At 34.4% G+C, this 18,373-nt stretch overlaps 1 pseudogene; it reads left to right on the forward strand.

Annotated features, from left to right (window-relative positions):
* Positions 1-16,879: 16,879 nt before the first annotated feature.
* Positions 16,880-17,761, forward strand: LOC125098779 (cleavage and polyadenylation specificity factor subunit 5-like; annotated as a pseudogene).
* The last annotated feature ends 612 nt before the right edge of the window (positions 17,762-18,373 follow it).

An 18,373-nucleotide genomic window follows, 5' to 3' on the forward strand; every position in this document is an offset into this window, starting at 1 on the left:
ATGTCTATGGCCTGTGTTAACAGATAACACAGATTTGGGTGCCTGATAACGACTGAGAATATGTGAAAAACAGATAGCAGGTAGGTCTATCTGTCATGTCAGAATAAAAAGGTGAGGAGGGGGGCACCTGGGTGGCTCAGTGGGTTAAGCTGCTGCCTTCGGCTCAGGTCATGGTCTCAGGGTCCTGGGATCGAGCCCCACATTGGGCTCTCTGCTTAGCAGGAAGCCTGCCCCCTCCCTCCCTGCCTGCCTCTCTGCCTACTTGTGATCTCTATCAAATAAATAAATAAAATCTTAAAAAAAAAAAAAAAAGGTGAGGAGGGCAGTGATGGATGCATACTGTGTTTTCAAGTTTTGGTACTGCAAAGACACAGATTTTTTCCCAATGGCAAAATAAGCACCAGAGAAGGGTGTCATACCTGAGATACTTTGAGAAACCCTGTTGAAGAGATCTGCTTGCTATTATTGGGAAACAGAAAGGCTGTTCATGGTGCTCAAGGGAAGCAAGGAGAAAATTTAAGATGTTAGCTGGAAACCCCAACCCTAACCCTGGGGGCACAATTACAACTGAGCCAGCTACATAAAATTTTTCCCTTTTCTACTTCCCTCCTGTCCCCTCTGAAACTGATCTTGCAGGGAAACTAAAAATGGTATCTACTGAGGAAGGGAGGAGATAGAATGAAGAAAAAAAAAAAAAAGATAGAAACTACTTGTGTCAGTGTTTCCTCCTGCAAATTTTGGAGCCTAGATCAGGTCAGCTGGTGAGGAAAACGCAGGTCAGACAGATATTTGAGAAAGTGGGAACACTTTAAACGAAATGAGAGATTGAAATTTTGATGTTAGATTATATTGGACTTCCAAGAACCTGAAAATAACATGGTTTATTGACAAATAAAATTGATCATAAAAATTAAGATCACTTCCAAAGATCTGCCATTTTACACAGAATCTGAAATGTAGTGATGAAAAGAATATCCAGTAATACCCTCATAATTAGAACTTGCCCTCTGTCAACCAGTTGACAACACTGCTATTAGAATTCCTTTTTTTTTTTTTTTTAGAATTCTGATATAACATTCTGCTTCTAATTTTTTTTTTTTTTAAGATTTTATTTATTTGACAGAGAGAGACAGCGGGAGAGGTAACGCAAGCAGAGGGAGTATGAGAGGGAGAAGCAGGCTTCCCACTAAGCAGGAAGCCCCACGCAGGGCTTGATCCCAGGACCCTGGGATCACCATCTGAGCCAAAGGCAGACACTTAACTGACTGAGCCACCCAGACACTTCCTATTTCTAATATCTTTGTAAGAAACTAATTTTTTTTCTTTTCTCTCTCTGGAATCTTTTAAAATCTCTTCCTTATCCCAATTTGTTGTCCAAGTTTTATTATCATTGACTCAGCTAGCCAATCTCCCTATTTTGTCTTTATTGTTCTACATTAATTTTTGTAAATTTTGTTATTTCACTTAATTTTGATTTCTTCTTTTTTTTTTTTAATAAAATAGACCCAAGTTTTTCTAACTCCCTTCCTCCCCCCCCCTCCTTTTCTTTTTCTAATAGTAAGCATTCTATAATGTTTTCTTTCTCTGGTTCTTCTATGCTGTATTATTTGCCTTGTTTTTTTCTCTATAAATTTTTAAAATAAATATCCAAAAACACTTTTCTGACATTTTTCCCCTAATGGGAATTTTTTTTCTCTGCTAAGGGGAAACTTTTTCTAGGGCTATCATTTTCCCAAAAATAGTATGGAGATAGTCTCATGATCTTCTAACTATGCTCATGGTTGCCTTGTATGCACTTAATTTGCACTTATTTGTAGAGCTAGACAATGATTTTTATATCCAGTTGTGTGCACAAGGTGTAAAGAAAACTATAAAACGAGGAGAAATCAGGAAAACCGTTCTCTCATGCTTCACCCTTCTAGAGTCTTTTCTAAAATGTCTTGAGGTTCCTGAACCTGAAATGCCCCATGTGGGAAAGTTGTCCTATTAAAATGGACACAGACTTTGGGTAATGGAGGAATGGATGTAGCCATCAAGTAGGTTTATTAAAATATCACGCCATACTGAAGTTCAGACTGAATCAAAAGAACATGCTTTGTGGTTAGGCTCTTCTTCTCTGCCCCTACTCTCCCTGCTACTGCCAATTATTTCTGCAGCCACCGTCTTCAGATACAATGGCTGAAGGGGCAGTATCTCTCCCCTACTCCAAGTTTAGAGACTGCTGTCTGTGCACTGGGTATAGCATACTCTCTTGAATTTATTCAGATTGTAGTGTATCTGGTCATTTCCTAGGTTGTGGTAAGAGATCTGGTATTTCCTAAACTTAAAGCTTTAATAAACATTTTTGAGTCACTAGATTTATTCCACTGAGTATCAGAGATTGGTAATTTTTGAAATATGCATTAATTTGTCCATATTTGCTACACATAGATATTAAAACATCTATTTTTCAGCCACCATATTTATTAGATTGATCATATTTATGCTGATTTTATATTATTTTATCTTTTACATTTGAAAAAATATGGAATAAAAATTCAAAGGTTTATAAGATGGCATTGATGGACTATCCTGAGAATTTACCCCATAAGTTACCTGGTATCTAAATAAATACTTTTTCTCATCTAGGTAGTTAGTGCTAGAAATAATTTTCAAATGTTTTTTCATATTTGTTAGTGAAATACATTAGATATATTTCCAATAGGATTCTTCCAAAATTTGGTATGGTTAAAAATGATTCAAAATGTAGGAAATATAGTTGCATGGGTAATAAGGATTTTTACAAATTCTGTAACAAATTCTAAGAGACCTTGGGAGCAATCCTAAATGAAAAGGTGAAGGTAAGATTCCTTAATGATAAATAATTTCCTGAAATAAGGTGGAACAGAACAATTTCTCAAGTTCTCTTTAAGTTCCATGGTTATTCAAAATTCCCAGTGTTATGCTGCTTATATTAGTGATATCACCACCAATATTAGGTGTGTCCAAGTTAAAACACTCATTTTACTTAGATTTTAAATGAGTCTCCTTATAACATCATTTAGCAGCAGACCATATTATCATCTGATCTTTTTTTTTTTTCCAGGTAGAATTTTCCATGTGCTTACTTGTTATTCTACATGAATTAACATTTTAGAATTTAGGCCTCTATAAAATATGTAGAATTTGTCTTTAAATATAACCATACTTACAAATTATTTTGGACAATTTTCTCTAAACCGGAACAATCTAAAATTAAGAAGTCATTTTAAAAATTGATTTCCTAGTATAGATGATTAAATGAGACTCACATTATCTGGCAAACTTTATAGTCTATATGTCATGAAAACTCACAACTTGATACATCACACCGGAATATGTATACATACATATGCATATATATACATGTATTTATATAATACTATATATATAATTTAGCAATAAAGCTATTCATTTATAATTTATATTTTTGCATTCAAATTATGCATATCAAGGGCATCTCAGGCATAGTATAATGTCAATGTGGGTACAAATTAAATGCTTCACTTTATCCTCTGAGAAGACAAAAAAGTTTAATATTAAGTTTAATGTTTTATGATTTACTGAAATAAATTCAGATGGAAAAATCATACTTTTCTAAGACTGTCTAAAGTGAACCTAGTACTTATCTACCTAGCTAGCTAGCTGTAGAGACTTTCTATATAATTTGCAGGCAAAAACATTAATTCAGAGACATAAGTAGGAAATGGAGACTCTCAATCACACATAGGCTCTGTTGCACTCATATACATTCCACTTGACATAAGTGTTTTACCTGAATATATAGCCCTGACATTCTATTAATAACATTTATTGGGAACTTTCAACCAAGGTAAACAGAATTTATCCTTCCAAGTACACCATTGTTTGAAGGACATTAGCAATACATAATTTGTAGAGACTCTGGTCTTCATGATTCTGTTTTAAAAGCTAGCAGATATGCCAAAGCAGTAAGTTATAACCCCAAACTATGAACCTCCTGCAATTGAGAAGAAAGACATTTATTCTTTCACACATAATATTATGGCAATTTCTGGGGAATCAAAGTGTGAATAAATAAAATAAGTTTATGTACTTTTTATTATAACTCTGGAGAGTTAAAAGGCAATGTGAGCTGCACTGAGCTCCTGGCATGTTTAGTAATAATCAAAGCAGAAGGGGGAAAATGTTTATATAGTGCTAATACAAAAATATTGGTATATTGATTTACATAATACTATTTAACATATAATCATCAGGACTAGAGTTGTATAAGAAGACTGGGATATTTATGTGATTGGTTTTATATATGGTGCTTTCTCTAGAACAAATCACTACCTGCCTTGCTTCTACAACCGTTCAGCACTTCTAATTATTTTTTCACCCAAAATCTAATGCTTAGGTGTGTCATGCTACAAATTATATAACATGCTGTATATGTAATTCAAGAACTTTTGGCACCAACCAATGCCATGTTATATAAACATTATGCTGATTTAATACTATATGAATTGTGCATTATTTAGAATCATGTTGAAATCACTAAACATTTTAAGTGTAAACTTAGCTACTGTAACTCACATAGCTCTTCATTATTTGTAATGATTGTATAAATTATCCTTGTTGAGAACACGAAGTATAGTATACTATTAAAATGAGGGAAACTACATTTATGATAAAAAAGAATCCTGACGGAACGCCTGGGTGGCTCAGTTGGTTAAGCAGCTGCCTTCGGCTCAGGTCATGATCCCAGCGTCCTGGGATCGAGTCCCGCATCGGGCTCCTTGCTCGGCGGGGAGCCTGCTTCTCCCTCTGCCTCTGCCTGCCATTCTGTCTGCCTGTGCTCGCTCTCTCTCCCTCTCTCTCTCTGACAAATAAATAAATAAAATCTTAAAAAAAAAAAAAAGAATCCTGACTTTACAATGCTGGGTTTATACTATCAATAACTAAAGTAAAATATGAAATCTAATGGCAATTTTAAGTAATAATTACAAAACATTAACTAAAGTGTCACCTGTATACTTCAAGGTAGTTAGATGGATTCTTTTTTAATGCCCCTAGTTGCAAATTCTTTAGGACAACCTTCTAGAAAATCAAATATCAAATTAGACACAAAGTGATATTATACCATTTACTAAACACAATTGAAGAAATGGAAACAAAGTAATGTGACTTTCTCAGAGCCACAAAACCAGGCAATCACAGAGCAACAGTCAGCAATCTAGCTCTCCCACAACAGAACAGCAAAGTATTCATCATGAGTACCAGATTGAAAGTCTTTTCTAATTTAAACTCCATATTTTTCAGACTTTTTCATCCTCCACAAGTCATTTAATCTCTTTCAGTCTTAGTTTTTCTATTATAAAAAGGAAGACAGGGACACCTGGGTGGCTCAGTGGGTTAAGCCTCTGCCTTCAGCTCAGGTCATGATCTCAGGGTCCTGGAATTGAGCCCCACACCCCATCAGGCTCTCTGCTCAGCAGGGAGTCTACCTCCCTCTCCCCCCCCCACCCCCCACCTGCCTCTCTGCCTACCTACTTGTGATCTCTGTCTGTCAAATGAATAAATAAAATCTTTAAAAAAAAAAAAAGGAAGAAAACCAAAAACAGCAACAAAAACAAGAAACAAGAGTAACAATAATACATCATGAGATTTTTGTGAAAATGATACAAGGTAAACAAGCTTATAAATTTAGTGGGTAAAGGGCTTAGTGTAATTTTGCACACATAAGTGTTAAATATGAGGTATTATTTTTCTTATATTTGTTTCTATTAATACTATGACTACTGGTATAGTGTATTTTCCACTAGACTTAATTATCAATCTCAGCCATCAATGTAAAAGTTCTCTCATCACTAATCACTATGTGTGTGTGTGTGTATATATATATACACACACACATACACACACACACACACACATACACACACACACATTATCATCATCATCATCAAATAACTCAAAGAGAAGGACATCTGTCTCTTGGTGTAATGACTATGTGCCTCATTGGGGCCTTGAGTATACTGACTCTACCGTTAATATAATTAACCCATCACAAGGTCCTTTAAAGCCTTGTCCCTTCTTACCCTTCTCTGCATATAAAGCAGCAAAATCCCAAACCTGTTTCTAATTGTATTAACTATATGGTGCCTGTACCAGGTTAAATGTTGACTATTGTCTGAGAAAAACCACGTAGCCATGCTGCATCTCTTTCTCAATTCATATAGGCCCTCAATAACTCCCAAAACTCTCTCACACTTTGCTAACATGTTCCTTCTCTTCATTTACAAAGTAACTGCTTCATACCTTCTCCTCACACCTCAAACTTCCAGTTGTACTCAGGGTGACTCCTCATCTGCAAGAACTAAAAACATTGCCCCAAACCTCCTCATGAATATCAAAGCAATCAATCATGAACTCCTTTCTCCTCCTACCAATACATCTGTATGCTTATCTAACCTGGGTCCACATTTGCATTTCCTCCAGTCACAGTGGTCAAGGTAGCTCCTCTCTCATTAAAGACTGGCTCTTCCACCTGTACCCTGAATCCCATCCATTTGTACCTCTCAGGCAGCTGCTGCTGTAATAGTCACTTCTCTTTATAATTATTAACATATTCCTCTTTCATGAATATAATGATACTTTTGTGTTCACCCACTACCAAGAAAACTAAACAAAGAAGGGCCGCAACTTCCATTCACCACACTTTACCCTCTATGCAACTCTATTTCCCTTCAACTTCACAGATACAGTCTATATATACAATGGAGTATTATGCCTCCTTCAGAAAGGATGAGTACCCAACTTCTATATCAACATGGATGGGACTGGAGGAGATTATTCTGAGTGAAATAACTCAAGCCGAGAAAATCAGTTATCATATGGTTTCACTTACATGTGGAGCATAACGAATAACATGAAGGACATTTGCATATGGAAAGGAGAAGTGATTCAGAGGAAATCAGAGTGGGAGATGAAGCATGAGAGACTGTGTACTCTGAGAAACAAACTCAGGGTTTTGGAGGGGAGGGGGGTGGGGGGGTTGGGTGAGCCTGGTGGTGGGTATTATGGAGGGCATGTATTGCATGGAGCACTGGGTGTAGTGTATAAACAATGAATTTTGGAACACAGAAAAAAAAATTAAATTTAAAAACAAAAATAAAAATAAAAACCAACAACAACAAAAATTCAACAGATAATATAAAATGGAACCATAGAAATACTCAATCCAAAAGAAGTTGGAAAAAAGAAAATGGGGAAGAAAGAACAAATGAGATAACAATTAGCAACATAATACATTTAAACCCAAACCTTATATTCATAATTATATTAAATTTAGAGGTAAAAACACTCAAATTGAGAGGCAGAGATTATCATGTTGCATATAAAAGCAAGACTTAAATCTAAACTTATTACATAAAGAATACATATATTTTATATATACTTTACATATAAAGTATATATTATGTATTATTACTCTTTACATTGTAATTCACTCTACTGACAAAAAATAAACCAAAACAAAACAAAAATATGCTCAACTCAATAGACACAGAAAAAGCATCTGTAAAGTTTAATATACATTCCTGATAAGGACTTTTAGAAAACTAGAAATAGGGGGTGCCTGGGTGGCTCAGTCGATTAAGGTTAAGTGTCTGCCTTAGGCTTAGGTTGTAATCCCAGAGTCCTGGGATAGAGCCCCACTTCAGGCTCCCAAATAAGTGGAGAGCCTGGTCCTCCCTCCCCCTCTGCCCCTCCCCACGCACTTATGCTCTCTCTTGCTCTGCTTTCTTTCTCTAAAATAAATAAAATCTTAAAAAAATAAAACTAGAAATAGAAAGATACTTCTTCATCTTGATAAAGGACATCTATTTAAAAAAAAACACCTACAGTTAACATCATCCTTAATGGTAAAGACTGAATGGTTTCCTTCTATGTTCAGAAACAATGCAAGTATGTCCACTCTCATCACCTCTACTACAATACTGTAATAGAAGAATCTAGCCTATGTAGTGAGGAAAAATAAAATGCAGCAGGATTAGAAGAGAAGAAGTAAAACTGTATTTGAAGATGACATGATCTTGTATCATGCAAACTTTGGTAAACTCAACTTATGTACTCAACTTTTATTCCCTAGAGTAAAAATCCACAAAATTGTTGAAAAACAACATGCAGTGGAATTCATAATAATTACTTTTAAAATTCAAGGTAAATAAAAATAATGTAAAATTATACAATAATAGGTTGTATTTATAGTAGTTCAACTGAGTTCTATACCATGTATGTCCACATAATTTATTTACTTCTGCATCTCAATGACTGCACTAAGTAGGTTAGTGAATGAAATAAAGGTATGGTGTAAAAATTAAGGATATTTACTGATCTTAATTTTAATCCAGAAACTTACACAGACACAGCAGAATAGCCTAATAGTCAGGCTTAATCTGACTTTCTCTTAAGAAAATCATTTTTTGTCTTTTTTAAAACTTTGATTATTTTGCAAAATTTGCATATGGGAAAATAAACTTTATTTTACATATTAATATAACCATATTCTGATTGAGTGAGTTCACAAAAGCAGATTCTAGATCATCTCAAAACTTGATTCTGCTTCCATATGGGCTCTGGACAATTTTATAGTCTATCTCTGTACATGGCCCTTTTGAAATCAATGGAAATTCCCTGTTCAAATCAACAATATGAAGGTAGGAAACCAAATGGAAAAAATGACCCTTGAGATACTATGGCTCTTAAAATTGAAAAGTTACCTTGTTATTACAGAACTCAAGGCAACACATTTCCGATTTCAAGGGCAGTGAAGTTATGTTTTAAAAAGTATTTCTAAAACAGCCTTCACGTTCAGCAACACACTCATGTATTAAAACTGAATTGAGATCTTAGAAATGAAGATAATGAAAACACAATAGTGCTTTTTTAAAGTAGTATTACAAACTGCTTATCAAGTGTAATAATGGTTTTGAAACTACTGGAATGCAAAGAAAAAAAAAAACCTTACGTTTCCATTTTTAAATAACTTGAGAAAACAAATATATTAAAACTTAGAGTAACTTTGATTACTCCCTTTTTATATAGTGGTAAATATATATAACATTTAAATTAGACATTTTGACTATCTTTTAGTGTAATATATAGTGACATTAATTACATTTACAGTGTTGTACAGCCACCACCACTATCTTCTTCCAAAACTTTGTCATCAACCCAAATGAAAATCTGTACACAATAATTCCTCTCAGCAATAACTCTTCCTTCCCTCCACCCCACCCCTGGTAACCTAGTTTCCATCCCTTTGAATTTATCCATTTGTGGAATTACACAATACCTGTTCTTTTATGCCTGGCTTATTGCATCTAGCATAATATTTTCAAGATTCACCCATGTTGTAGCATGTATCACATTTTGTTTATCTATTCATCAATTGATAGACAACTGGGTTGTTTCCACGTTTTGACTATTGTAAATTATGCTACAATGATTGTTTGCATGCAAGTATCAGTTTGAGTCCCTATTTTAATTCTTTTGATATATACCTAAGAGAGAAATTATTGGGTCATATCGTAAATTCTATGTTTAATGCTTTGAGGAACTCTAAAACTCCTTTCCACAGCTGCACCACTTCACTTTCTTACCACGGATATATAAAGGTTCCAATTTCTCCACATCTTCACCAACATTTACTATTTTACTTTTGTGTGTGTGTGATACTCATCCTAATAGGTATGAAATAAAATCTCATTGTGGTTTTGATTTATATTTCCCTCATGACTGATGATGCTAAGCATCTTCTTATATGCTTATTGGTCATTGTCATATATTCTTTGAATAATGTCTGCTTGGTTCTTTGCCTATTTTATAATAGTGTTTATTTTTCTTATTGTTGTTGACCTGTATGAGTTCTTTACATATTCTGGACAGTAAAACCTTATCTCATAAATATGCAAAAACTGTTTCTTGTTCTGTGGGTTGTCTTCTTGCTCTGTTGATACTACCACTACTGGCCTGTGCTTTTAGGTCCATTGTTTAGATAGTCATTGCCAAGTCCAAAGTAATGAAGATTTAGCCCTATGTTTTCTTCTAAAAGTTTTTAGTTTTAGCTTTTTTAGGTCTTTTGATCCATTTTAGTTTATTTTTATATATAGTATAAGATCTTCATTTTATTTGCATATACATATTCAGTTTTCCTAGCACCTGTTGTTGAAGACACTATACTCTGAGACTCTGAAAGATTATGGCATCTTTGCCTTATGTTAATTGACTACATATATATATATATATGTATATCTATATATACTTGTTTGTTTCTGGGGTGTCAATTTTACTCCAATGGTGTATATATATATTGTTAGGTTGGCGGCTCCAGGAATGCAGGAGGAACAATAAATGGCCACAGGGCCACCATCTTCCAGGCCACCCTCTTCCTCTACCCATGACTCTCCCGCCAGAAGGACATATGCTGAGGACAGGTCACCATAAGTAAACCGATACCTATGCAAGAAACAAGAACATCAGGACTCCCCTACCCTCCAACCACCAAATACCTTACCATATATAGTTGTGAACCCATGCCCCAAATACCTTACCTTATATGGCTGTGAACCTATGCCCTGTCTTAACCCAAATAAAAGACCTACTCAACCCCCTCCCCATGGGACTTCCCTGAATCTCCTCTCCTGAGTCGTGGAACCTCACCTGAGAGCACCTTTTAATAAACCTTGCCTCGCACCTATCTTGCCCAGTGTCATGTGTATCTCGCCTGTAAAACCTTACATATATATGTGTAAGGTTTTACATATATATGTATATATATATACATATTTTGTCAGTACCACATTATTTTGTTTACTACAACTTTGTAAGCTTGAAATTGTGAAGTATGAGCTTAGCTTTATCATTCAAGATTGCCTCGACTACTCAAGGTCTCTTAAAACTTAATAACAAATTTATGTGGGTTTTTCCATTTTTATCCAAACACCACTGACATTTTGATAGGTATTGCACTGATTCTATATTTTTGTAGAAACGCAATCTTGACAATAGTAAGTCCTGTATATATGAATAAGATGTGTTTTTATTTATTTAAGTCTTCATTTCTTTCAGCAATGTTTTGTAGTTTTCAATGTACAAGTCTTACACCTCATTGTTTAGATTTATTCCTAAGTATTTTATTCTTTTTGATATTATTGAAAATGAAATTATTTTACTTCCTTTTCAGATTGTTTGTTGCTAGTATATAGAAATACAGATAATTTTTTCAAATAGATTTTTCACTCACCAAATTTCCTGAATTTTAAAATCAGATGTCGGGGTGCCTGGGTGGCTCAGTGGGTTAAAGCCTCTGCCTTCGGCTCAGGTCATGGTCCCAGGGTCCTGGGATTGAGCCCCACATCGGGCTCTCTGCTCTGTGGGGAGCCTGCTTTCTCCTCTCTCTCTGCCTGCCTCTCTGCCTACTTGTGGTCTCTCTCTGTCAAATAAATAAATAAAATCTTAAAAAAAATAAAATAAAATAAAATAAAATCAGATGTAACAGTATTTTGTGGATTCTTTAGAGTTTTCTACATATAAGATCATGTCATCTACAAACAGAAACAATTTTACTTCCTTCCAATTTGGATGTCTTTTATTTATATTTCTTGCCTAATTGTTCTGGGAAGCACCTCAGATAACTATGTCAGAGAAAAGTGATGAAATCAGATACCTTAGTTTTATTCCTTATTTTAGAGGAAAAGCTTTCAGTCATTCATCATTAAGTATGATGTTAGTTGTGGACCTTTACTATGTAGAAAGAGATTCTTTCTAACCATAGTCTTTTGAGTGTTTTTATCATAGTAAATGTGACAAATGATATTTTTATGCTTCACTTAAGATTATCATGCAGGCTTTTTTTCCTGTATAACATTAATGTGGTGTAATACATAGACTGATTTTTGTATGATGGACCATCCTTGCATTCCTTGTGTAAAGCCCACTTGGTCATCATTATAGTCCATTTTATATGCTGCTGAATTCACATTACTAGTATTTTGTTGAGAATTTTTATATTAATATCACTGTAAAGGATACTGGTATAATTTTCTTTTCCAGTCTGCCAATCTCTGCCTTTTAATTGTTAATCCATTTACATTTAAGAGAATGACTAAAAATGGACATACTCATGTCTTTAAGCTATTTGTTTTCTGTGTCTAATGTTTTTATTCCCCAGTTTTATTATTGTCCTTTTTTTTTGGTATTAAATTGGTTACTTTTGTAATACACATTTTTCTTTCTTCTCTGTATGTCTGTTTAGTTGTTTACCTAACTAATTGGTGGTTGCCATGGGAATTACAATTCTCTTAGATGCATAACAACCTAGTTCGTATAATTCCAACTAGTTCAATACTATACAAATACTCTTAGAGCTCTCTCTTCCTCCCCCTTTGTTTTTGTATCATCACTGATTACATCTTTATAAATTGTGCCAGTTAGTACAGATTTATAATTATTGTTTTATGCATGTCTTTTAAATCATATAGAAAAAAACAAATTATAGATGAAAACTATAATTAAAGCATTTTTTTTGCCTGTATATTATCTTTATAGTATTCTTCATTTGCTTTGACTTATTGTATAGTAGTTTTACTTCATTTCCGTCTGAAGGACTTCCTTTAGCATTTTTTTAGGGCAGGTCTATTAGTAATAGAAACCTGTAGCTTTTATTTATCTGGGAATTTCTTCTTCATTCTTGAAGAATAGTGTTGCCAAATATAGACTCTTGGTTGACAGATTTTTTTTTTCCTTTCAGCATTTGAAATAGATCATATGACTGCCTTATGGCTTCTGTGTTTAATGAAAAGTAGCCATCCACTGCAAACAGTATGGAGGTTCCTCAAAAAGTTGAAAATAGAGCTACCCTATGACCCAGAAATTGCACTACTTGGTATTTACCCCAAATATACAAATACAGTGATCCAAAAAGTCATGTGCACCACAATGTTTATAGCAGCAATGTCCACAATAGCCAAACTATGGAAAAAACCCAGATGTCCATCAACAGATGAATGGATAAAGAAGATATGAGATATATATATATATATACATATATATATATATATGTATATATATATATATAGGTAGACAGACAGACAGACACAATGGAATATTATACAGTCACCAAAAAGATGAAATCTTGCCATTTGCAATGACATGGATGGAACTAGAGGGCATTATGCTAAGTGAAATAAGCCAATCAGAGAAAAACAATTATCACATGATCTCACTGTATGCAGAATTTAAGAAATTAAATTCTAAGAAATTAAATTCAGGGGATCACAGGGGATCCTTAAATCAAAATTCAGCAGTCTCTCCCTTCACTGGGCCATTTCTTCGTTGCTATAAGTATGTGATCAAGTTCTAGATTCCCCAAAAAATTGATTCTCACAGTTTTTTTCTGGTTTAATGATTGTTACAGTGGAAAAAAATAACACTAGGAAATTGCCACCCTGCCATTTTCTATTATTTACTCCTAGGTTATCTTTTAATCTATTTAATATCAAGCATCACTTACAGCATCTTATTCTAAAAGATGTTTTGAATTTAGAATATTATCAACAAATGTACTATGGATTTTATGAAACATGTCTAGAGCATATAAATGACCTAGTCCATTTTAGTCCATACACATTTTTTCACTAGCAATATCTCATTTTATTTTCACAACACTTTGCATGTAATATTCACATTTCTGAAGTGACAAGACAAAATAAATGTTATAAAAGTTTAATGATAAAATCATAACTTTTGAATGGGAGAACCAGAATGCAATCCAGGCCTCCTGAGTCTGTATGCCACACACTCTTTCAATAACACAATTCTCATAGAATATTACCCTCTGGTGATTTGAGTAAACTATGAATATAAAACGTGTACATTGAAGAATTTGTAGAATTTTCAAAACTATTTTATCCGGTTACCAAAGTTGTCATTGTTGTTTGCAAATAAGAGAATGAACACTTTTATACTATTTTACTTAATAAAAGCAAATACTCCTGGGGATGCACTTTCACTTCTTTTGCTAGATGGTATCATTTTAAAGTTTGAGAGCTATGTCAAAACACTCATATCTAAAAATAAGAACATAATGGCAAACAAAATAAACCTACTTTGCAGGTTTTCACTTGATTTATGGAACTTTTCCATAGTTTAGAACAAGATTATGTGTTTTGTTTTTTTATTTAAAAAGATAATGTGTTTTGTTTTTATTAAACCAGCATTATATTACTGCTAATCTGCTCCATGTAAATAATAGCAACCTGCATATTCCCTGGGGTGATCAGTCCTCTAAACCCTGGAGGAAAAAAAGTGTCTCTATATTTTGGGATTAAAGTGTTTGCAATCAGAATGCCATATACTTTGTATAATATAAAATTTTTGTATGGCTTTCTGGAAAATTTAAAGTAGGAAACTTGAAGGGAGATTGAAGGGAGTATGCAGGGAATATAGTTTCCCAGAGGTAGACCCAGCAATAACAAGAAACGTGACAATTTACAGTGATCAAAAGAATAGACAGACTCCTGAGCTGTTGCAAAAAATGAAGGCCAAGAAAGTGATCAGCCAGAACCAATTTATTATAACAGGATATTAAATTACTCCAATATTATATAATAGAGAAAGGAATATGAACTCTTTTTAATATTTCTATATATATTATTAAAAATTTAAAGTGTTTCCTTTGGAAAAAATATAACTTCATGTGAAATAAATATGGTATTCTAGTGCATAATTTTAGTATGTGCTAATTTATTTCAGTCTAAAGAAGGTGATTAAAAAATTAGTAACTAATTATACTCTACAGTAAGTTTTACTTAATAACATCCCTATTTTAAATCTCTGTGTTGTGTGAAATACACATCCGAGCTGAAAAGTAAGATCATTGGACCTAATTAAATTAATGATATGTAAATTAATGCTTATTTTAAGTACACTGTTAACTTAAAAAACACTGGTAATCTGTATGTCCATCAGTACAGGAATAGGTGGATAAATTATGCTACTATTACATGGAGCATATTGCACTGTTTACTCTCTAGCAATACTCATCTTTATCTCCAACCTTGTCAACTTTTAATTATATCCCAGGAATGGATTGTATTTCCCATACAGCCTTACGAACAGGGTTCTCATTTAGATTCCACAATGAAAAGCACTTGTGTAATATTTAAAGAAAAAGAGAGAGGGAAATCATTATTCTCTGTTGGAAGAGATAAACAGCTGAACAGATGTGAAGCATGAAGAAAGTTCCACGTGAGCTTTTGTTAATAATCTGCAATTGAGATAATAGATAGGCACTTTCTGGGATTTGGGGATTTACTAATTTCTTGGAAGCTATAAAGGGTGATCATTCTTCTTTTTTTTTTTTTTTTAAAGATTTTTATTTATTTATTTGACAGAGAGAGATCACAAGTAGACGGAGAGGCAGGCAGAGAGAGAGAGAGAGGGAAGCAGGCTCCCTGCTGGGCAGAGAGCCCGATGCGGGCCTCGATCCCAGGACCCTGAGATCATGACCTGAGCCGAAGGCAGCGGCTTAACCCACTGAGCCACCCAGGCGCCCGGTGATCATTCTTCTTTGCCCCCTCTCCTACTGCCAACTTTTTAAAAAAATACTTTCTTTTAGCCCATGCTCCTGCTAAAATGTATTATTTCAGCCCTTGAGGCAAAAATACAATTATACATCTTTTAAAATTAATGACTTAAATCTCTAGACACTGACATGGAGAAAGGTTCACAAAATATCATTTTGTGAAAACAAGAGAGTATTACAGAATGATAAATGTTTATTTTGTGAAATTCTGAAACTGTTTTAATAAACTGTTCTCACAAAATCTGTTGATATTATGAAACATGTTTATATGAGCATAGATATGTAAGATGCTTAAGAGGCAAAACAATAACCTCTCTGAATCTCAGAATCATATAACTTGATAAAACATACATTTTATTTTTAATATTAGAGTGAAAATATTAGTAAAACTAAAATTTTTAAAGATTAGTCTACATTTTATGAAAATGTTACTTGCTTATAATAGATTAAATTGTTTTAATTGTGTCAGAGTACATAGTTTTTCTAGTTTATGAACATGTTTGCTCTTTCTGCTCTCCACATCTATTTACCCTTCTTTTCTATAGTTTTACCTTGATTGTCAATTCTGTATTTACCACTCTTACACAGTTCATATACTTTAGAAAAGTAGAAAAGTAGACACCAGTACAACTTCAGGATTAGTCCCTAGTTGGCTTAGTTTAGGGTGATTGATATAAGAAGCTTAATTCAAGCAAATGAATAAAAACTATAAAATGTATTTTTGCATACTGAAACATAATTTCCCACTCTTCAGATGTTTCTGGGAGACACTTTCTCTTTCTGTGTGATAGAAAGCTGGAAGCCTATAGATCCTGGAAATTTCTGGAAGCCATTTTATGAGTTTGAGAAAAATCAATAACAACAACAACAAAAAAAAACTCGGGGCGCCTGGGTGGCTCAGTGGGTTAAGCCTCTGCCTTCGGCTCAGGTCATGATCTCAGGGTCCTGGGATCGAGCCCCGCATCGGGCTCTCTGTTCAGCGGTGAGCCTGCTTCCCCCTCTCTCTGCCTGCCTCTCTGCCTACTTGTGATTTCTCTCTCTCTCTCTCTGTCAAATAAATAAATAAAATCTTAAAAAAAAAAAAACTGAACTCCATTAAGACAAACAAATAAGTCTCGTGCTCTCATGTTAATGGCAGGTGGCATATGCTGAGGGGGACACAAATAACCATTGCTGACACAGGGAGAGTCTCCCTGCCTGCCCCATTTTCTCTTGCTGCTAGTAGTGGAGCTAGCCAACATGTCCAGCATGTCCATGGCACTACCCACTCACTCACAAACCAGCTAACTTCAGGGGGTCAATCAGCCTGGTGACAAGTACATCTAGGAGATCAAGCCCCTCACCCTGGAGGAAACCATCAACCTGTATGCTCTTACCAATTACGCTTTTGGTACAAGGAGTATTTCTAAGAGAAAAACAGCTCTGCTGCACCCAGATTTCAGTGCATGAGGGAGGAATTTGATAAAATTGGAATGAGAGGGCGCCTGGGTGGCTCAGTGGGTTAAGCCGCTGCCTTCGGCTCAGGTCATGATCTCAGGGTCCTGGGATCGAGCCCCGCATCGGGCTCTCTGCTCAGCAAGAAGCCTGCTTCCCTCTCTCTCTCTCTCTGCCTGCCTCTCCGTCTGCTTGTGATCTCTCTCTGTCAAATAAAAAAAAAAAAAAAAAAAAATCTTTAAAAAAAAAAATTGGAATGAGAAGGACTACAGAAGGGATTCTGCTTGTACGTGGCTATCTCATGTGTTACTGCTAAAGCTAAGAACAACTTTCTTCAAATTATCTGGTGGTGAACTCAAGCCAGGAGATGAAGTTGAAGGACTAAAGCACTTAATGACAAAAGTCATCAAGATGGAGCCCTGCAGGACTAGATCACTGATAACTGCTTTGGTAACCAGTGGAGACCAAAATTTGAATTTCCTCATTATCCATATATTCCTGCACATATTACAAAACCCAAGGAACATTAAGTTGTTCTTGGTTCAAATTCAAGGGAGAGCCTTGTACACAGCCCTAAAAATTACAAGCTGGTAGCTGTACTGTTGTTAAAATTGTATGACAATGCACCAGGATTTAAGCCCATCTAGTTTCAGACTCCCTCAGCTTCTGAGCAGGTTCAATTTTATGGACGACTGAATTGTTGCACAGTGGAGAAGTAAAAGAAGTCATCTCTGTGAGCACAGATAAATGATGTAGAATAAACATGGTAGGAAAGGTTGTTGTTTTCTTTGTTTTGTGTATTTTTTTTAATTTTTATCTCTTTCTCAATCCCTAAATTGCAACCTACTTTCTTCTGTTATTTGAGTAATAAAGTTAATATGAAGAACTAGATAGTGGTGTAAACAAATGTGATAATAATTTTTAATTTACTTTTGGCTCTACTCATACTTTTTTGTACAACATTAAAGAACGTGGACTTCTTATTTGTATTTTCTTAAATTTCACATTTAACTTGTAAAATTCTCTAAGAAAAGAAGAAAAAGATAGACAAATAAGATACAAACAAAATAGGTCTTTGACGATAGGAGTGAATCATCAGATCAAACCTTCTGTACGTCATCCTAACTCTGCAATAATTTTTGCATATTCTTAAAGTCAATGTGAGTCCTATATTCTTATACTTGTAAATGAAAGACTCCTAAAAAACACAAAATAAGTGATTAATCTTAATGTGTGGACTTGGGTAACCTAATGATATATACTTTCAGGTTGGGAGGTTAGAAATATTTCTAAAATGTATTAAAATTA

This window comes from Lutra lutra, chromosome 4, assembly GCF_902655055.1.
Source record: "Lutra lutra chromosome 4, mLutLut1.2, whole genome shotgun sequence".
In the NCBI taxonomy this organism is placed as follows: domain Eukaryota; kingdom Metazoa; phylum Chordata; class Mammalia; order Carnivora; family Mustelidae; genus Lutra; species Lutra lutra.